A 21,001-nucleotide genomic window follows, 5' to 3' on the forward strand; every position below is an offset into this window, starting at 1 on the left:
TCTGTTGCCAATCTTCTTTTCTTCTTCTTCTTCTTCTTTTCCCCAAAGCCCCCTAGTACACAGTTGTATATTATAGTTGTAGGTCCTTCTGGTTGTGCTATGTAGGACGCCACCACAGCGTGGCCTGATGAGCGGGGCCATGTCCACACCCAGGATCCAAACCAGTGAAACCCTGGGCCGCTGAAGCAGAGCATGCAAACTTAACCACTCAGCCACAGGGCTGGCCCCTCCAATAGCTTCTTATCTAGTGAAGTGATGATAACAAAAGACACCATTCATTTAATCTTTAACATTTAAATCATTTTTAATCTTTCCCCTTATATGCTGTAACAAATATCCATCTCTATACGTAACTAAGAACATGTGAAAATAGGATATTTTCTTAGAAATTGCTAGGTCTAATGGTGTGTGCAGGTGTAATTTGAAGACCTTACCAAGGTGTTCTTCATAGAGGCTGTACGGATTTCCAGTCACACTGGCAATGTATAAGAATCCTTGTTCCCTAAACTTGTGCCAAGATAGTTATCAAGATTTTTTATCTTTGCCAATCTGATAGGTGAAAAATGATATCTCAGTGTGGTTTTAATTTGCATTTCTTTTATTAAGAGGGAAGCTCTGAGAAGGTAAGTGTTGATGAGGATCTGGAGAAATTGGAACCCTTGTGCACTGTTGGTGGGAATGCAAAATGGTACAGGATCCTTTTATAGTTCATGAGCACAATGATTGAGTCTTCATGCTGTTGCAGGAGCTGTGCCCCCCACAAACCTTGTTATGACATCAGCACATTACCTGTCTGATGTGAAAAAGAAAAAAAATAAAATGATACAGCCACTGTGGAAAACATTATGGTGGTTCCTCAAAAAATTAAAAACAGAACTGTCAGGGGGCTGGTCCAGTGGCGTAGTGGTTAAGTGAGCGTGCCCTGCTTCAGTACCTCAGGGTTCACAGGTTCCGTTCCCGGGTGCAGACCAATCATCAAGCCATGCTGTGACAGCATCCCACATACAAAATAGAGGACGAGGAAGATTGGCACAAATGTTCACTCAGGGACCATATTCCTCAAGCAAAAAGAGGAAGATTGGCAACAGATGTTAACTGAAGGCCAATCTTCCTCACCAAAAAAACCCGAAAACAGAACTATCATATGATCCAGCAATTCCACTTCTGGGTATGTGCCCAAAAGAATTGAAAGCGAGGACCTGAAGAGATATTTGTCCACCCATGTTCATAGCAGCATTATGCACAATAGGCAAAAGATGGAACCAACCCAAGTGTCTATTGACAGATGAATGGATAAAATGTGGTATATACATATAATAGAATATTATTCAGCCTAAAAAAGGAAGGAAATCCTGACACATGCTACAATATGAATGACCATTGAAGACATTATGCTAAGTGAAATAAGCCAGACACAAAAGGGCAATTACTGTCCTCATACTTATATGACTTGATAGTCTAATTCATAGAGACAGAAAGTAGAATGGTGGTTGTCAGGGGCTTGGGGGAGGGGAGAATGTGTGGAGTTATTGTTTACTGGATACAGAATTTCAGTTTGCAAGATGAAAAGAGTTCTGTGGATGGATGGTGGTGATGGTAGCACAAGAATGTGAATGTACTTAATGCACTTAGGTGTCCACTTAAAAATCGTTACAATGGCCCATTTTATGTTATGTGTGCTTTACCACAATTTTAAAAAAAGAGTGAAGCTCTTCATCTCTTTGTGTCAGAGCCATTTGCGTTTCCTTCTCTGTGAACCATCTGTTCACATTCTTTTCACATTTCCTGTTGTTTTCTTGGTCATCTTCTTACCGATTTGCAGAAGCACTTCACATTAGCCTTTTACCTCTGATCTAAATTGCAAAAATGTCTTCCTTTTTTCTATTCATTTAGTTTCTGTTGTTATTTCTGGGTTTTAGCTAAGTAAGAGGTAGAGATCTGACTGAAGTTTAAAAAAAACCATTTTATTATGGAAAACTTCAAATACATGTAATATTAGAAAGATGTTATAATGAACCCCAAGTAACCATCACCGCTCAGATTCAACAATTATCAATTTAGCCAGCCTTGCTGTATCTATCCTTCCGCCTCAACCTTTGATTATTTTGAAGCAAACTCCGGACATCTTATCATTCCATAAACATGTTTGCAGTATATATCACTAAATGAGGGCTTTAAAATAAAAACAGCACAACACCGTTAGCACACTTAAAACTAATAATAATTACTAATATCCAATGGTCAGTGTTCAAATTTTCCCTTTTCTTTTTTTTTTAGAAGATTGGCACCTGAGCTAGCAACTGTTACCAATCGTCTTTTTTTCCCTCCTTTTTCTCCTCAAATCCCCCAGTACATAGGTGTATATTTTTCAGTTGTGGATCCTTCTAGTTGTGGCATGTGAGATGCCGCCTCAACATGGCCTGATGAGTGGTGCTATGTCCACACCCGGGATCCGAACTGGTGAAACCCTGGGTGCGTGAACTTAACCACTCAGCCATGGGCCGGCCCCTACCCTTTTCTCATACAATTTTTCTTTCAGTTTGTTTGAATTAGGATTCAAATAACGTCCATACATTGCAATTGGTTGATATAGCATTTTTCAATTTGCGGATTCTCCTCTTTGTCTTTTCTTAAAATTTGCAATGTGTTCATTGAAGAAACTGGGTCATTTGTCCTGTACAGTTTCTCACTGAATTTTGTTGATTGCATCCCCATGGTTTCAAATAATATGTTCCTGTGATACCTGCATTTTCTGCACATTGGTAGTTGTCAGATTTGGGGTGATTTCTTTTTTCAACACTACTTTCAGTGTGTCATACTTCTATCAGGGGTCAGTTATCTATTTATCTTCAAATGAAGCCAGTTATCTTCATTTTTCATGATACTGGTAGCTATTGGTGATTTTTGATTGATCCACTAATTCATTCAGAGCCAACTTTTTAGTAGGTGATTCCCCAATTGTCCCTGCACCATTTATAGAATAATTCATCTTTCTCCCCACTTACTTGAAATATATCTTTACCATATGCCAAATTTCCATGAGTATTTGAGTTTATTTCTAGACTTGCAGGTCTATGTCACTGATCTACCATACTATTTTAACTTTATAATATGTTTACTATCTAAGAAGGCTAACACCTTTCACTACTGTTAGTTTTTCAGAAATTTCCCGACTAGTTTTGCTTGTTATTTTTCCAAGTGAATTTTTAAAATCCATTTTTATCTATTTGTACTGGGATCCCATTAAATTTATAGATTAACTTGATTTCTTTTTGATAGTCTTCCTATCTAAGATCATAGTATTTTTTCATTTGATCTTTACAACTACTCTAAAAAGTAGGGTCTATTATTATTATTCCCATCTTACAGATGAAGGAACTGTGTAACTTGCTCTGGGTCACACAAACCATTAGGTGTGGGAGCTGCCAGATTGGTCTGCCTTTAAGCTTCTGTCCCCCAAACAGAAACCTAGGGAGGGAGGGAGCCAGCTCCTCTTTGCACTTTGCTACTTATAGTAGCTGTCTGCCTCCAAAGCCCTCTACTCTCATCTGCCATGTTGCACCGCCTCCCTTGCTCTGGACGGTTCACTGGCAAAGCTAGGCTTTTAAATGAATGATGCAAATTCAAGTGCTACACAAGGGATGAGGCTCACATGGGGCTGAGGCAGTTGGGGAGAAACTTCTGGAAGAAGGAAAACTCAAGGTAGACTTTGGACAGTCAGGCAGAATTTGGAGGGGTGGAGAAGGTGGGAATGCGCAATCAGCAAGGGGAAACAGGTGAACCATTTCGCCATCTAATTGGAAGGGAGCGAGGGAGGAGATGAGCGCTCTTGTTGGAGCTGAGAGATAGAGAGGGTCTGTCTGTCCTGCCCGTGAAAAGCCATCTTAATTTCCCCCTGAATAATCTGCTAATACAGATTTGGGAGATGGATGTAAACTCAAAAAAGGCTCATTTACCTTCTGCCTGTGAGGCGGATGTTGCCATTGCACGTGACTCAGGCGCAGAGGCAAAGCCCCTGCAGGAAGGGCCTGGCATCTGGTTTTACGGGCAGAGCATGGGCTTAGCCCATCACAGCCTGTGATGGGAACACATATCTAAAGGAAACAGAAAAGCATTCCAGAGTCAACCTTAGTGAGGGTCCAGTGCCTCTGGTGGCCACTTGGCTACTTGCCCAAGGATATAGTGATAACTCACCGTTTTAGCAGTTGGTGGAGAAGGGGAAAGCTAGAGCCTGGGTCCCCAGGACTCAGAACAGATACTCCCTTTGCCAAAGATAAACAATGCCAGATGCTAGTTAAAGTGGTAAGGCCAAATTTTAACCAGTAATACACTATTGCAGTAGTGAACAGGGTCCACCGTGAACTGAACTCAACTTCAATCCGCACAGAGTGAGCCTTTCAAAGGGAGAATGAGGGAGTAGGTAGGGAGGTGAGCAGGGGCTCAACAGAGTCAGGGAAGTGAAAAATTACAAAAGGTTGGTCAGTGTAAATGCTGATTAGGCCAGTTGTATCTGTTAGCTGGCCACTCTCAAAGTTAGGATGCTATCCTCTCACAGAGCCTGGGAGAGGAGGCCCTATCCTTAGTGATGATTACATTTCCAAGGAATGGCTTTCAGGTCCTTGGGAAAGACATTCCTCAGTTGTATGAGATACATATACATCTCAAAGGGACAGAGGAAGGAGCCATAATTGTAAGCCCTTTTTAGTAAATGCTCTAAGAAGGGGTGGTCAGGGGCCTATCATCAGGTGTTGGCTAGAACAAACAGTAAATTCTTTTGGCAGCCTTGAGCTTTATCAGACACTTTAAAGAGGGCTAGAGTCATCCTAGGGATGTGGCCTTGGGCTGTTAGAAACTACGTTATTATGTGTGTCTTTTAATGCGTGTTTGGGAGGGAAGAGTGGATGAAGTAATTTGTGTTGAGAGTATAGTTGTGTTTTGTTTTGTTTGTTTTTCGTGAGGAAGATTGGCTCTGAACTAATATCTGTGCCCATCTTCCTCTATTTTATGTGGGATGCCAACACAGCATGGCTTTACAAGCGGTGCTAGGTCCGTGCCCGGGATCCAAACCTGTGAACCCCAGGCCGCCAAAGTGGAGCACACGCACTTAACCACTATGCCACCAGGCCAGCCCGAGAGGATAGTTTTCATAGGCCAAGGTTGGCAACTGTTGGAGAAGAGAGCTCAGAGGAGCCTGGCTAGGGTTCGGTCGAGCAGAGAACATTTGTCAGCTTACAGCTGAGTCCGAGATCATGCCTGAGGGTGATGGTCACCAGGTTTCCCCTGGAGAGGTTTGTAGTTCCCAGAACATCAGGACAGCAGATGGTGAGGAGAGGCTACCTGGGTAGGTATGAGAATCACTCTCAGATACTTGACAAGTCAGGAATCCACCTCCCCACCTCTCACTCCTCCCAGCCTGTTTTAGGTCATAGCCCACCCAGAGGCAGCTCATTCTACTGAGCTGACCCTTTCCTAGGTGTTTGAGGTCACGACCCCTGGTTTGCATCCATAGCTTGGGGGGTGGCACTAGGTAGACCTCCTCTGCCTGACTTTCGAACAAAAAATCTTTCCAGCTTTAGAGGGAATGATACTGGCTCAACACAAGACTGACATGAGGGAAGCCATATTGTAGAAGAGAAACCATATTGTAACTTTGAATGACCTGATTAACTAACCCAGCTGGATATGCACCCTCCAGGAGATATACTTGCTCTGTAGATTTTATGGCCCCTCTCAGCTGCGATAAATTGATAACTTTGTTCTTTTGAATTCCTTAGGAATGTGATGACCCCTGGACAGAGTCTATGCTGACAGCCATCATCAATGACAACTGAAAGATCTGGGCATAGGGTACTGCTACGGTCTCTGACACATATCCAGTAAAACAAAAGATTATCAGGAACTAAAACCAGATGCCTCCCCAACCCAGAGGCCAGCTCCCTATATAACTGGCCTATAGTCTCTCTTCTGTGAGATGGTTCTTTCAACATTAGTCAGATATCCTCCCCCTTGCTAACAAGCTGTAATAAAATCCCTCTCTCACCATCTTGCCTCTCAAACTATTGGTGGGCGGTAACAGGAACGCCAAGGGCCAAGGTCTGGAACATCTTTCAATCAGACGGCCCACCTAGTATCTTCCCTATACTGGATGAAGTGATTTGTTTATTTAATTTACAGTTAAAAAGAGCATTTCTGTGCTAAACTAGACCGAGACCCTGCCTTCCATGGCTTGGCTCTTCAGTGGCTATAATTGTACAGCAGGCCCATCCTTGAAGGACAATGCCAGAACTCTAGCCAACAAACACCACCAGCAGTAGTTTTCAAAGTGGTTCCCCAGACCAGCAGCATCAGCATCACCTGGGAACTTGTTAGAAATGCAAATTCTCAGGCTCCACCCTGGAGTTAAAGAAACAGCAACTGGGGATAGGGGCCAGCTGTGTTTGAACAAACTCTCCAGGAGAATCTGACACTCGCCAAAATCTGAGAACCACTGACCTACAGGCCTACCCTCTGCCAGAGGAGATGAAGCTTGGAGAGCGAGACTGCGGTCAACCTGGAGCCTCGTTAAGGATTTGAGCTACGTTTGGAAGTTGGAGAAAGGATGTGCTAAGAGAAGACATGGAAAAATATTAAATGTGTGCACTTTAAGCTAGGCAGTAGGGAGGTAAGGGCATCTAAAAGAAAGGGAATGAGACTGGACGGAGTGCCCCTGTGAGTGAGCACTCCCGGAAACCCACAGACACTCGGCCCCCTTTCCCCAGGTGGGGAAAACCCCATGCCCACGCAGCTCCTGGTGCTGGGCGCAGCGCCTCCACCGCAGCTCCGGCTTGCGGAGCCCGCGCACGAAGCCGAGCGGGCCTCAGGTCATGATTCTTTGGGACCGCGAGTGGTAACGGTACCCGGGGCGCGGTTCGCTGGGCCAGAGGCTTCTCCTCCAATCGGGCTTGGCTGCAGCTGGCCACTGCCGCGTCTGAAAGGCATCCTGGGCTGGTTTGCACCTCCCTGGAGATCCAGGTATTCAACCCGGGTCCGGGACACCGCAGATGCCACATCCTGTGTTTCAAGCTGCTCGGAGGCCGGCCTTCTGGGAATGAACATTTCCCATCCCCCCAGCCCTCCTGCGCGATAGACCCTCTGAGTCCCGGCCGAACCACAAAGCCCACAATCCCTAGGGCGCGCGCACTGTCTTCTGGGAGTAGTAGTTCTGGATGCGGGACACCCCTAGCAGCCCAGCGCCAGCTGGACTTCACATCCCAGCATGCCCAGGCACTTGAGGGAGGAGGTGGGTGGGGAGAGACGGGGAGGATGTGAATGGGGAGGGGGCAGCCGCCCCCCTTCCCCCACCCTTCCCTTCAAGCCGGGCTGGGGTGGGGGGAGGGGCCGGGCTTTGGCGGCGGCGGTGGCGGCGGCTGCTTTCTCTGGGAGGGCTGGAAGGGGAGGGCAGGGCGGGACTGGCCCGCTGCGGGCAGACGAGGGAGCGGCGGAGCTAACGGGTCGGGACGCCGGCGGCGGCAGCTTTCTGCACGGGCGGAGGCGGCGGCACGAGCGGCGAGCATGGCCCGCGCGGCGCCCGGCGCTGACTGAGGTGCGCGGGCGGGAAGAGGGCGGGCGGGATGCGGGGCGCCCCGGGCCCCTAGCTGCCCTGAACCCCCTCTGCGCGGGCAGCTCGCTCGGCCCGGTGGCCCAGACCGGTCCGGTCCACCCCGGCAACTTCCCTCGCATCGCGGCGGGCGGGGGGGCCCGCGTGCCGTGGCCTCAATCCCCATCCCCGCCTTCCGCTGCTGCACATCAAGCCGCTCCCAGCCCTTCAGGCGCGACTGTTCCGCTCCTTGTTAGCAGCCCCCAGCCCCAGCCCTGGGAAGCGCGCCCTGACCCATTCCTGACTTCCGATCCACTACCTAGTTGGTTCCCCCAACCCCCGCGTGCCCCGGCCTCTGCACTACCTGGAGACCCCTGCCCTGCTGCTCTTGGCCAGAGGCTGTCTTTGCACCATCAGCGCCTCTCTCCTCTTTCCCCTACCTGGCACTGCCCCCTAGCCACCCCCAGTGGCCCAGTTCTCTCTAATAAGACCTAGCAGCTTGACCTCCTTCCCACTTTGGAGAAACTGAGGCACGGCACAAGCCAGGAACTTGTCCAAGGCCATGCCCCAGTCCTGTGGGGGCTGGCCTGAACTGGTGCCTTGCAATGAAAGAGTCATTTCTTCCCTCCAGTCTTTCCTCTATGACTGGACCAAACTTCCCAGCCCCCTGCTGCAGTTCTGGGCTGAGCTCACTTTAGTCTCCCCTTAGATTTCTACCACTTCTCTTTCCCCCTCCTCCCTCCTGTCGCCCACTTCTGGTCCTCTCCACCTGTAGAGAGTCACCCACCCGTTGCTTGTTTGCTCAAGTTAGCCTTTCGATTCCTGTTTCTTTCTCACTGCATCCATCTCCCATCTTGCCTCTTGCTTTACAGCTGCGTAAAGCACTGTAGAACAGAGTGGTTCTACAGAGTTGGAGGAAAGAGAAGAAAGAGGTCCTGGTGGCCGAGAGGGACCACTAGGGGAGTACGGGGCACTCTGGGTCCTCTGGGAAATGGTCATTTCTAGCCAGTAACTCAGATTCCCATCTTGTCTTTGGGACAGTTGTCTAGAAGCTGGTTGATCATCCCTTCTTCTTCTTATGCCTGGTGAGCTCCAAAGTCCCTCTGAGATGGAGGGAACCTCCTGTATTGGTGGAGATGGCAGCGGAAGAGGAGTCTGGGAGACCACACCCCTAAGCTTCATCTTGCTTCTGCTGCTAACTTTGGAGGGAATTCCAGTTCAGGGAAGGATGCTTGCTAGGTGTCCCGAGCTCTTTGTGGAGGAGGGCGTAGTGGCTGAGGCTGTGATCTTGTTTAGTCGTGGTGTCCAGGATTCAAAGGGAAGAGGGAACCAGGGCTCAGAGAGGTGGCACAGGCTTGCCTGTATAATTCAGTGTTTTGTTTTCTCGTGTTTCTTTGGCAGATTTGCCTTTGGGTCATCCCTTTCTAGCCCAATCCTCAGTTTCCCAGTGGGAAGTAAGGGGAGAGAGGAAGGCTCAGGAGGCTCTGGGAGTTCATTGGGGGTCCTGAATGAGCAATCTTGATCTGAACCAGATGGTTCCCTGCTTCACGCCCCCTCTAGTATCCCTCCCCCTTGGCTGTGAATGGGACGCCTTTAACCTTGTAACTTGAGAATGGAGGAAGGGAGGCCAGGGGGCCAACTGTCTATGTGTGTGTGTGTGTTTATGTCTGCATCTGCACACTTGCGTGCAAGCTTGCCAGGGGCCTGTGGGAGTGACCCTGCCCGAGAGTGCATTGTTGTGATGTGCTGTGGCATGCTCACGGCCCCCTAGGAACTTTCTGAGCCCAAACCCCATTTTCCAAGCCCCTAAGAACCACTGGGTGTGGCCACATGGGAGCATTTCCTCATGTGCTAAGGCACACCTCAGGGTGAGGATCCCTCTTCCTGAGAAAGCTGCCTGTGCTTGAGGAATTGGAAATAGCAGCAGTGTGAGTGGGTTTCCCAGAATTGGTGTTCTCCTTCCCTAATCATGTCAAGAGAAGGTCTGAGGGGTTGGCCCTGGGGAGAGGGTTGGGAAGCCGATTCCTCTGCCTTGTCCTATACCACATCCTGCCTTGAGTATTTGTGTACTTGATTTTGGCCCCCATTAGATTGTGGAAGTTCTTCAAATGTGTCCTCGTTTCTGAAATACCAACCCCCAGCTTGGTCCTTGGCATGCAGGAGGTGTTCAGTAAATGTTTGAGTTAAAGTGGAAGGTCTTATGGTTAAAGGTTTAGGGCAGGATTCCTCATACTTGGTCAGGCATCAGAGTCCCTTGGAGAGCTCCCTAAGATTGCTGGGCCCCACTCCCAGAGTTTTCCGATTCAGTCAGTCTGGGTGGGGCCTAAAATTTGTATTTCTGCCCAGCTCCTTGGAGATAATGCTTTGAGAGCCACTGGTTTGGGGCCATCACAGTTGCTTGGGAGATTAATCTAGGCAGATATAAAGTCTTAAGAGAGACTTCCTTCCACTTGGCTTCCCCACCCAGGCTTGTCCTGGCAGCTGCATGGGTTTGGCCTTTTCTTTTCATTTTCTTGCTGCTCAGTGTTGGCTAGGTTAATGGCAGGGGTGCCTTGTGGTGCCTGAGCTCCCAGTCTCACTGTAACCACATAGCAGGCCCTGCCCCCTGGTTATTTGAAGGAAGGCCCCACAAAAGCAGGACATTTAGGAACCAGGGCTTTGGAAAAGGGGTGGCTACATGGACACGGGGAAGCAGATTCTCGAGCCAGGCCTTTGTCTGCCCTGTGCCTGTGTCATAGACCGAGCAGGTTGGGGTGCCTGCAAGGTGAAGTCCTGCCATGGCCGCACGCTGGACAGGATGCCTGGGACTCTCCAAACTTTAGAAAAGCAGGAGGAATCACTTACATTGTGCTTTTACTTTGTGAAGCATTTTCCACCTGTTGTTTTTAGGCCAGTAGGAGGTTTATAAGGCAGATATAGACACAGGTGGGCTTACTGAGGAACAGAGAGATACACTGTGGGTCACACAGCAGGCCCCAGGACTCGTGATTCCAGCTTCTGATGAAGCATCTGCTAAACCAGTAGCTACTAATAGTTGGAATAATGGCTGCTGTTCACTGGGTGCTTACTACTGCCAGGCACCGTGCTGGATGCTTTCACGCGTTATCTTGTTGAATCCTCACAGCAACGTTGCGAGGTGAGCATCATTGTCACTATTTTGTTGATGAAGGACTGAGAATTACAGAACTTTTGACACTTGCCCGAACTCAGCTAGTAAGTGGAGGATCTGGAATTCAGACTCAGGTCTTTCTGATGGCATACCCCATGCTGTTTGTCACTCACTGTCTGACTTGCCCAGCAAACCTGTAATTGTCTTTTGGATTGACTGCCCCCAGACCCTACGGAATTTTACTGAGCCTGGAGCTATGCTGGGTGTTGTGGAGGAGACAACAGTGACCAAGTCACTGTCCTCCGAGAGGAAGATAAGACAAATACACCAGTATCTACAGTGGAAGGCAGAGGGACAGCCAGTGCCTTGTAGGTTTAAAGGAAGTGCAAGTCATCCCTGTAGAGGGTTCAGAAGAGGCCTTTAGGATGGGCCCTGAAGGGGCACGTAGAGTTCCAGCAGTGCCTATGGCCTGTACAGGCCAACAGGTGCAGAGAGAGGCCATCATGGTACGTTTAGGGAGTTTTCCCTTTTGGCTGGCGCGTAGGGGATGTATTTCAAAAAGTAGTAAGAAGATCCTCTTATGTTACAAGGAACAATTTGGTCAACTTTGGCAGGAAAAGGCTTCCTTGGAAGACTGTGGGAACTCCCACAATCAGAGGGATGACTCAGGACCCAGCTCCCCTTCAGGATCTTGGAGTGGGTGCAGCAGGAACCAAAGGCCAGCCTTTTCAGGGTTGCACTGTCGCCAGGGTAAATCTGCTCCAGCTGTGCTCAGTAATTTTGTCACCACAGCTTGGGATTCACATCCCAAGGAGGAAAGGAAATGTCTGGTTGGTCCAGCCTGGGCTGTGCTCCCGCCCTTGGCCAGGGAAGGGCTGGTGCATGGTAGGCAGTCCCCCCCCCCCCCGGGCTGTATCTGAAAGCTAAAGTCCCCAGAGAAGAAGAAGTGGACACTGCAAGAGATCAGTCCAGAAAGGTGCTAGGCGAGGACTTGAATTGGCAGATGGCAAAGGAGGTACTCAGTTCTGACAAGTTTTTGAGCAGGCAGAGGGCAGACTGGCAGCCAACTATGGTTGAGTCATAAGGGGGCAAGGAAAGAAGGGAGGGAGGACATGGAACACTAGATAGGGTCCAGGTGAGATGTAATGATGGCTGGGACTTGGCAGTAGAAATGGAAAAGAAGAGGCTCTGGAGAGATTGTGAAAGTGGACATCATCTTCTGGAATGACACTTGATTGATCAGACACTTGATTGGCTGGGCTTTGATATTTCAGTGTCTGGTTGATGAGGTTGATTCCTTTAGGTGAAATGGGGCAGTGAGGAGGAGGAAGGGTTTGCAGGAGAGGATGATAGGCCCTTGTTTTGGAGATGCTGCGTGCAGTGTGCTGACAGCGCATCTGGAACCCTGGTGAGCACGTTATTCCTGACTCCACACTGCCCGAGGTTTGGGGCCTCAGCCCTGAAGAGGTGGGGCCACAAAGCCCCAGGGACCCTGTATATTCTGAAAGCTGCTCCTGCTTTGTGGCCCGAGCTCAGCACGCCTGCATGTCTTCAGTCTCCGCACTTGAGCCTGGGGCCGGCTTCTTCCTTCCCCTTCCCTGCTCTCAGTTGCCATGCCCCAGCTTCCCCTAATTCATGTTCAGCATACCTGACCCCTTACCAACTAAAAGGCCTGCCTCAGCTCTCTGGGGACCTGGTTTTCCTCCCTTTCTGCTCACAATGGCTTGTTAACAGTAAGTCCTTGCTGACTATTAGGGCAAACATCTCCAGGTGGTATTTCGCAAGGAGAGCGTCTGAACTTCGCCTGCTGTCTGGGGAAAACAGACTTTTCCTCCAGTTACGCCTTGCTCACCAGGGATGCCTGCATATGTCCCTAACTAGCCATTCTAGAGTACTTCTTGGTGCTTATTTGTAAATCATTATTGTAATTGCAACATATTGTCAAACGAGCTTTCATGTTGCCTTTGCAGACCTCTCCTAAGGCTCCTGGGCCCAGGCTGGGTTTTGGGCCACCCCAGCTTTCTAGCTGAGAACTGGGCGAGTTTCCTCCTACAGAGATGGGGGGCGGGGCAGGGTCCTCTCTGGAGTGGAGCAGGAAGAGCTTTATCTCCACAGCTTCTCAGAGAGAAGTTTGTCTTCCTGGAGCAAAGAGGACTGTTCCCCTCAATTCCGGCTGTTGGCATTTGAGTAGATGTGGTATTTTGCCATACATATTTTTGCAGTGCATCTTACCAAGTACAGTAAGGTGAACCAAGGGCAAGGGAAATCTGGAGAAAAATGCAATTTTTCTTTATTTTTAGTATCAGGGATAAATTTTTATTTGTATAATAGTAATATTAAAACAAAACAAACAGTTTTGGTATCGGATGTTGAAAAACATCCTCAACCAGCTTCTTCCTTCAGGGGGATGTGACTCTCTAGAAATGAGGAAGTCCAGAGAGGGTAAGCGATTTTCTGACATCACCCCCTCTGGTTGCAGAGGTGGGAGGGGAGCCAGTAGCACATGGGTCTCCTGCCTTGAGGAGCATTATTCTCCGTCCTGTAGTCCTCTGTTTCTCTCTCTTCCTCGATTATGATCTTTGTCCATTAGTGTCCTTTTCCCTTTTCTCCCCTCTTGCTCTTTTGTACCAGAAGGACACAGGGGGCAGGCCACCCTGAGGCAAAGAGGCTCCTTGTGCTCCCGAAAGGTTGGCATTGTAGGACCCCAGAGAGGGCAGGCAGGGGATCCTGGGATGCTGGGTCATGACCCGGGGACCCCAGAAAGCAGTTCTGCCCTGCTCTGCCCTTCCTCTCCGGAATCGTTCAGCTATCAGGTCCTAGCATGGGCTTGGGCAAGCAACATCCTCCCAGCCTGAGCAGATCTACAGCCTTCTGAGGAAGAAAATCAGCTACAAATGCAAATAGCTACTTGGTCTAGAGGCAACTACTCTGGTGAAGAAAAAGCAACAAGTTATTTATTTGTGTGGCTAAAGGGGATTTGGAGTGGCTGAGTGGGTAGGGAAGAGGGAAGGTGAGAGGTGGATTGTAGGAAGAGGCACAGGTGAGAGAATTGAGGGATGGGGTGGGGCTTCCTCCTCCCCACTCTTGTCACCCCCACAACTTCTTTCCTTCTTTTTTATTGAAGTATATTGACATATAACATCATATTAGTTTCAAGTGTACAACATAATGATTCGATGTTTAGATACATTGTGAAATGATCACCACAATAAGTTTGGTTAACATCTGTCACTATGCGTGGTTACAACCTCCTTCCTTCTTTGCAGGGTTCCTCTGGGTTTGAAAGGGATGTTAGTAGAACTTTGAATCTCCCCTGACCTGTGAGCGGAGTTCCCCTCAACTCTCATTCCCACCCAAGATCAGTTAAAGACAAAATACCGGCCATTTGATACTGATAGTGAACTGGAACCAGAGTTAGGAGGAAATGAAAGTCTCTGTGGGCCTGTGCTGAGTCCTCTGGCTGTGCAAGTAAAACAGACAGCAACCAAAAGGAGCGCGGCTCTGTGGGCACTGCAGGGGAGGGGAGAGAGCCCCTGAGCTCCTCCTGGTTCCTGACTCTCTTGGGTGCTGTGAGGGGCCATGTGAGTCTGGTGGCCAGGACCCGAGGGAGTTTCCAGGGGTTGGCCTTCTCTCTGTTCCGTCCTGTCCTACAGGGCTTGGTATTTCCCTAGATCCATGCCTGTTTAGCCTCTGGGTTCCTGGGGCCTCCAGCAAAGTTCAGCAGACTCCAGGTACCATGGGTAGGGGGAGGCGTGAAAGCCTGAAGAGGGTGAGGAGAGGAGTGAGGACCCTGTTCAGGCTTTTCCAGCGGAGGGGAGCCAACATCTTCTCAGATAGGACGATGCTGTGGAATGGGGAGCAAGGTAAACAGTCTGTGTCAAGGAGGTTCAGCCCAAGGCCAAAGTGGCAGTTGTTTGATGAAGGAATTTCTTTAGTGCCTGAAAAACAATTCACGCTTGATGCTAAAGCGGCAGTGGGCAAACTTCTAGGATGAATGTGAGTTCTAATCTCTCAAGTGGCATTTCCTGTCCTTAACACAGGAGATACCCCACTTCCCTTCAAACTTGGGTGAGGTATTTTGGAGGGTGTCTTCTACCCAAGCCACCTGTCCTAACTGTTCCTGCTCATCGCACATCTCTACCCTGCCATTCATCCTGGGCAAAACAGGGAGAGGAGCCAGTAGGCCCTCTGTTGGCAGCCTGTGAGGCCAAGGTGGAGGCCTGGGCTGGCTGAGGGCCCGAGAGCCTCAGGGCAGGGCTGCTTGGCTTTTCCAGAGGAGAAGCAGCTTGTTTGGTCAGGGGTCTCCTCAGTGATTTTCACAGTCCAGGGACCAGTCTGGTTGGATACATACAGGGTTCTTGCTGCCTTCACTACCCACAGGGGATTTGGTGCTGTGTGACCCAGGGCAAGTCGCTGCCCTTCTCTGGGCCTCAGAGTCCTTATCTGTGAGTATAGAATTTGAAGGTCTTTCTCTCAAACCATCTAGATCCAACAGAAGAACACCATATCCTGAGTAGGGTGGTAGTGCTAGGGACCCAGGATGGCACCATACAGCCCAGACATTCATGAGAATTGGCTGGACCTTCCTCAACCTGCTGGAGTACACTGAACTTCAGTCATCCTGCTTTAGCATCTCTCTGGAGAACTTGGGCTCCTCCAGCCAAGGGAGCTGTCCCCCGGCCTCTCATTGTCCTCATCCCCACCTCCCAGCCCTTGCTCTGACTCTGTTCTGGGTTCAGGCAGAAAAACCCATCTGGTCTTTCATCACATTCCTTCCTTTCTACACTGGCCACTGGTTAGGCCTTGGGATGACTGTTTATAGGGTTCCCATTTCTTTTTGCTCCCAATTCCCCACACCCCCTTATGCCCTGGGGTCTGCTGTAGCCGGTTGTTTCCCCAAAGCCAGGGTAGGAGATGGGATCACAAGCTGAACATGGGAATGTCCACGAACGAGGTTCAGCGGCACAGACCTATGGCAGGTCTGCCGGAAGTTGAGAACACGCCTGGAAGGGACTAGGGTAGGGTTTCATAGTAGAGGAGAGAAGGAAGGTGGTGGGGAAAAGGCCTCATGTAGCATGTATCATGTATGAGGCCTGAACTGAAAGGGCAGGGGACGACTGGGCACCTTGAGGAGTCCAGTTTGGGCAGAGCATAACGTTTCTGGATCATTGCCCAAGAAGGAGGGGCAGGTTGGATGGGTCTGGAGCCAGCCTGGCAGGGAGGAAAGTGCAGGCTTTCCTGTGGTGCTGGGCGGTCACACAAGGATTGTGTGTGCAGGAAGTGTGGGAGGGGTTGTTAATGGCTGTTTGCTCTCCACAGGCCTCCAGGCTGCCAAGGGTCAGTCTGATAAGAGGGAAGAGATAAACTCCTTAAGTTTTATACTCCCGACAGCTGCCTTCTCAGCGGCCCCACAGATACTGACAGTTTATTGTGGCACTGCTTTTAGTCTATCTCTTCTGCTTCCTGAAATACACAGTCCTTGGCTTCAGCCCAGCTGGGTTTTCCTTGCCTGGCCGCCAGCTCCCATTCCCATCTGTGGTCAGATGAGGTCTGCACTGGGGGAGGGGGTCAGACCTTGCAAGACTGAGCCAATTCTGAACCTGGCCTTGGAGTGGGAAGCCTCCCCAGGGTAGGGCCAGGGCTGAGCTGCGACTCCCAGACCTGCCTGGTTCATTTTGGTCTCAGGGTTCCCATGCCTCCTGGCCAGCCAGATCCGGGGCCGTGGGGCATTTGTGGAGTACCACGTTTACCCCCAGAGCATTGGGAGGTCTGCCTGTTTTGCTGGAAGGAGTAGAGATGGGATCTGATGGGATTTGCATTTGTGAAGAACACTTTGGCCTCCCTATGGAGAGTGAGTTGGAGGGGTCTCTTTAGTGGATCTGGCGCTTTAGCATTTAGGGAGCTACTGTAGGTGGAGGGTGACGGTTCCTTAATTAGAGTGATGGAGGGAGACGTGGAGAGAAGTAGGAAGATGACAGTTTTAGGTGGTAAAAATCAGGTGGGCTTTGTAATAGATGGCCGAGGGAGGTTGAAGGAAGGAGGGGACATAGCTCAGTCTTGGGTGTCAGCGTTGGATGGATGATGTCCCTTTCTCAGAAACTGAGAATACAGAAAGAGGACCGGATTCGAGGGGCTTAGAGCGTGGATGAATTTGGTTTGGGGCAGGTTGAGTTTGAGGTACTTTTGGGTACCTCTAAGGTATAAGATGGGTGGCATCTAGAAATGAGTGGGATAGATGGGTCTGGAGTTCAGGGCAGTGTTTGGCATCATTTGAGAAGCCAGACATGACTCTCTCTCTCTTTTTTTTTTAATATTTATTTTTTTCCTTTTTCTCCCCAAAGCCCCCCAGTACATAGTTGTATGTTTTAGTTGTGGGTCCTTCTAGTTGTGGCATGTGGGACGCTGCCTCAGCATGGCTTGATGAGTGGTGCCAGGTCCGCGCCCAGGATCTGAACCGGCGAAACCCCAGGCCGCCAAAGCGGAGTGCACGAACTTAACCACTCAGCCAGGGGATGGGCCCCAGACATGACTCTTAACAGGCTGAGAAACAGGCTTGGAAAGGGCTCCCCCCAAAATCCATTGCCAGACAAGGAATGGAAGTTAGGGTCCTGACTTCCCCTTGTGTTCCATGTCCAGGGTCATCTTCTCTTTCCCTGACCCCTTGAGCTGGTTCAGGGCCCGGCTGAGCAGCAAAACGCATAGTACCTCTCCTACCGAGTCCTCCCTGTGGTTGGGGAACTCTGGTGGTGGGCAGTGCTGACCTCAGGCTACCCAGGAAGGCTGTGCCTATCGGAGCTTCCCTTACCATCTGCATGTCTGGGCAGTGTCCCTGGCTGGAGAAGGACTTGAGTCCTGGCCAGAATTGAGCCACTGCCGGGAATCCCAGAACCACTTTTGTTCCTGTGGGCTTGTGGGCCTCTGAGCTAGGTTGACCTATCAAGTACAGGGTTTTAGGGACAGGCTCAGGGAACTTAGAATCACTGAGTCATTCCATTTACAGATCAGGAAGTGGAGGTTGAGAAATTTGCCCACTATCCTCAAACCAGTAGGTAGAAGAACTGAGACCAGAAACCAGGTCATTTGACTTTCAGACTGGAGGCTCTTTCCAGTATGAAGTGGTTTTTTGAGGGAGGAGCCCCCAGGCGCCCAGGCTGCCCATCCACAAGAAGTGGTTCATCCTTTGGACTGTGGGACAAAGAGCTGGCACAGGAGGGTTTTGGCAAGTGGTCCCTTCCTTGTGGTGGCCCAGGGCCATCTGTGTGGTGGTTGGTGTTCTGCAGGGGTCTGTCTGAGATGTGGGAGACACTGTGGCTTCATCCAGGTCCCAGTAAACAGGAGGCATTTGCCCAACTCTGGCTGGCCTCTGCCCTGGTGCTGCCTCTGTCTTCTCTTTGTCTCCGCATCGTCTTGGCTTCGTGAATGTCCACCCACCTCCGTGTTGTTTCCTGCTGGGCCTGGATAAGGATGTAGCTCCAGGGCTGCCGTGCTTTCTGGATTATGTTGGGGTATTTCCTGCTGGGGAGAGTTGTGCCCCTCTACCTTCTCCCTTGGAAGAGAATGCCCAGGATAGTGATGCCAGTTTCAGGTACAGATGGATAAATAGCGCGATTTTGTCCTTAGTTCCCATCACCTCGAGTTTGTGAGGGTGTGGATATTTGACCGAGCTCGGCAGAGGCAGGAATGGGGTGTTGTACAAAGAACTCTAGGCTTCAAGCCTCCAACTTAGCAAGAGGAGACCTCAAGTTCAGTCTGACATAGGCTTCTTGCCTTGGGTGGGTCACTCCCCTGGGATCTCTGGTCAGAAAGGGAAGGCTGTCCTCATAGAGACTTCGGACGTGTGAGAGTGTGAGTTATGTATTACGATGCTGGATGTCCTGGGAGTTTGGGGGCAGTTCTCACCTGTTCCTTGGTGCACAGGGGGTGAGGTGGGGGCTCTTCGGAGTTTGGGACTGAATTCCTTATTCATTCTGACCTTCTCCTCATTGCATCTTTCCTTCTGCCCTTCAGATATTTGCTGACAGCCAGTTCTCTCCTGAACTGTCTGCCAGCCCAGACTGATCAGGGTGCTGACCAGGGTGCCCTCTCTGTCCCTCATGCTCGGCTCCTGGAGGGCTCCTGATCTCCCTGTTTCTGTCTGGGGCCGTGTTCTAAGTGGTCCCTCAGCCTGGGTCAGACCTCCCTGTTCCCTTAGGCTTAGCCACAGTGTCTGCTCTTGTCCCTGTCTTCCTCTTCTCTCTGAGGCTGAAACTCAACGGTCCCTTGGGTACACAGTGCTTTGCAGCTTACAGTTCTCACTCATTTCAGCTTGGCAGGACCTGTGTGAGGTAAGTAGGGCAGGCGTTACGATGCTTGTTTTACAGATGGGGGACCTGAGTCCCAGAGAGGTATGATTTGCCCAGAGACACACAACTGTCAAATAGCAGAGCCCGCCCTGGAACTGAGGTCTTCTGGGTTTAGTCTACAGTTTGCTGTAAAATGTTAACTTGTAGGCACATGTTGGGGTGGGGATGCCCCAGTCTCACCAGGGAAGGCAAGGGACTTGAAAGCAGGTCCTGGGCACCACCTCTTCACAGCCCCAGGTCACCCCTGCACAACCCAAGTCCCAAACAAACACCTTCGTGTTGACCATCCCTGTGTAACCCCAAGATACATAATAAAGCCAGGCAACAGAGACCACTTCCTGGGGACTGTCATAATGGACCCCAGTCTGTGTGTTCCTCCCTTCCATGTCCCCTGAAAGTTGACAACAGTAGTGCATGTCATGACAGATATCATCTTAGCAGGGAGCACATAACTTAGGCCAGATCTGGGAGGATGAATCACACCTTGAGGATAGGACTAGGGAGGGCTCCTTACTCCCCACCCTGGCTCCCCTCACTGTGGGTGAGGGTCAGAGGCAGTGCAAGGGGAAGGCTCTCTTTGTGCCTACTCATACCAGCTGATATTGCCACTTTCCAGAGGGGCTGAAGTGGATTACCTAGCAACGTTGGGGATGTCCTTTCCTCCCGGGGGCCCTGCCTGAGTCAGTCACAGCATATTATCAGCTCCTCAATGAGGAGGAAGATTCCTCAGCCAGAGCAAGGGAGAAATGAAAGCAGGTGTGTGTGTGGATGTGTCCCAGCCCTACAGCTGAGCTCTCCAGTTTACCAGTCACCTGCTCTCTGTCTCCTGGAGCTGAACGTTAGTGACACAGGAAAAAGTCAGGGCACAGGGCAGGGGTGCTTCCCAAAGCTGCCTGCAGGGTTGGTGGTAGAAGTTACCTGATGGCATCAGGCTGGGCATGGGCTCAGGGCCTCTAACTGGAACTTCCAAAGTCTTTGTTGGAAAGGTGACGTCGAGAAGACACAGCAACCAAGAAAGGGGCCTGACTCTGGGCTTCTCCATCCTTTTACTCCACTTCTCTCTACCTCCACTCCCAGGAGAAAGAGGGGACATTGCTTCCTTTAATCTCCCAGTGCAAGCATAGATACAAATACCTTCTTTGGGTTTCCATTAGCATAGCTGCCACAGGCTGACCTTTCCAAAAGACATTACTAAATATAAAAGGAGAACAAAAGAAAGCTAAAGATAGGGTATATGAAGAGTAAAAACAGTCTGGCTCACAAAGTACAGGTTACTGGTTTGTTTCCAGGGTTTTTGGAGTATTCTGCTCACTGGAGATACCTACCTCTAGGGCCAGCGTACGTCTGCATGCCCTTCTGCCAGTCTCTGGCCTCCTAGCACTGACGCATCTCCCTATCTAAGGCACGCCATGAACGTCTACTCACACCCTGTGAATCTTCTACAAGACAGCTGGCCCACCTCCTGGTCAAGTGCCTGTCCCACCCTCCTCTCTACCCAGGCCTCACTGGCTGTGGGAGGTATGGTGCCTTCCCTAGGTCCCCCAGGGGATTGGCACCTGCATGACTACCTTATAGGAGTGTCATCTTATTCTAAATAAGCTTTGTGATTGGATGCATCTGTTGACTCAGTGCTCAGGCCCCAGCTTAGCCCATAAGCTGCCATAGAAGGGCTGGTGGTTCTCCAACATCTTATCTTGGCAGGAGCTGTCTAAGTCTCCCCACCTGGTTTCTTCCTCCCACTGGGCTACAAGAATAGAAACTGATAAGAAGTTGGCCTGGTTCATGGAAGTTTTCGGGTGGGTTGAGGGAGAGACTGTTCTGTTTTTTTAAAAAAAAAAAACAAAAAACAAAAAGAACACTTTGAAGTCATCTAGTCTTGATGAAGGAAGTAGATAAGAGCCTGACCACAAAGCTGAGTTTCCAGCCTGCAGCACCGCCTCTGCATCTTGCCTGGGATGTGAGCGGTGCCCAGGA

The 21,001-nt window shown here is 50.0% G+C and overlaps 1 protein-coding gene and 1 non-coding gene across 11 annotated transcripts in view; both read left to right on the forward strand.

Moving 5' to 3' along the window:
- The first annotated feature begins 695 nt into the window (after positions 1-695).
- On the forward strand, positions 696-799 carry LOC139082718 (small nucleolar RNA U13). The gene has a single exon (XR_011538923.1). It is a non-coding gene; the product is annotated as a small nucleolar RNA U13 (small nucleolar RNA).
- Positions 800-6,792: 5,993 nt separating this feature from the next.
- ST3GAL2 (ST3 beta-galactoside alpha-2,3-sialyltransferase 2) overlaps positions 6,793-21,001 on the forward strand; it is a 45,410-nt gene continuing 31,201 nt past the window's right edge. For 3 of the 10 annotated variants that reach the window (XM_070613876.1, XM_070613875.1, XM_070613873.1), the window contains exon 1: positions 7,374-7,582. The gene's annotated coding sequence lies outside the window, so the exon portion shown is untranslated. Of the gene's footprint in view, positions 7,012-7,295; positions 7,583-11,610; positions 12,094-21,001 lie in introns of those variants that run through there. The other 7 variants (XM_070613877.1, XM_070613874.1, XM_070613871.1 and 4 more) reach the window with 6 other exon arrangements.

The sequence above is a fragment of the Equus przewalskii genome, chromosome 3 (assembly GCF_037783145.1).
Source record: "Equus przewalskii isolate Varuska chromosome 3, EquPr2, whole genome shotgun sequence".
In the NCBI taxonomy this organism is placed as follows: Eukaryota; Metazoa; Chordata; class Mammalia; order Perissodactyla; family Equidae; genus Equus; species Equus przewalskii.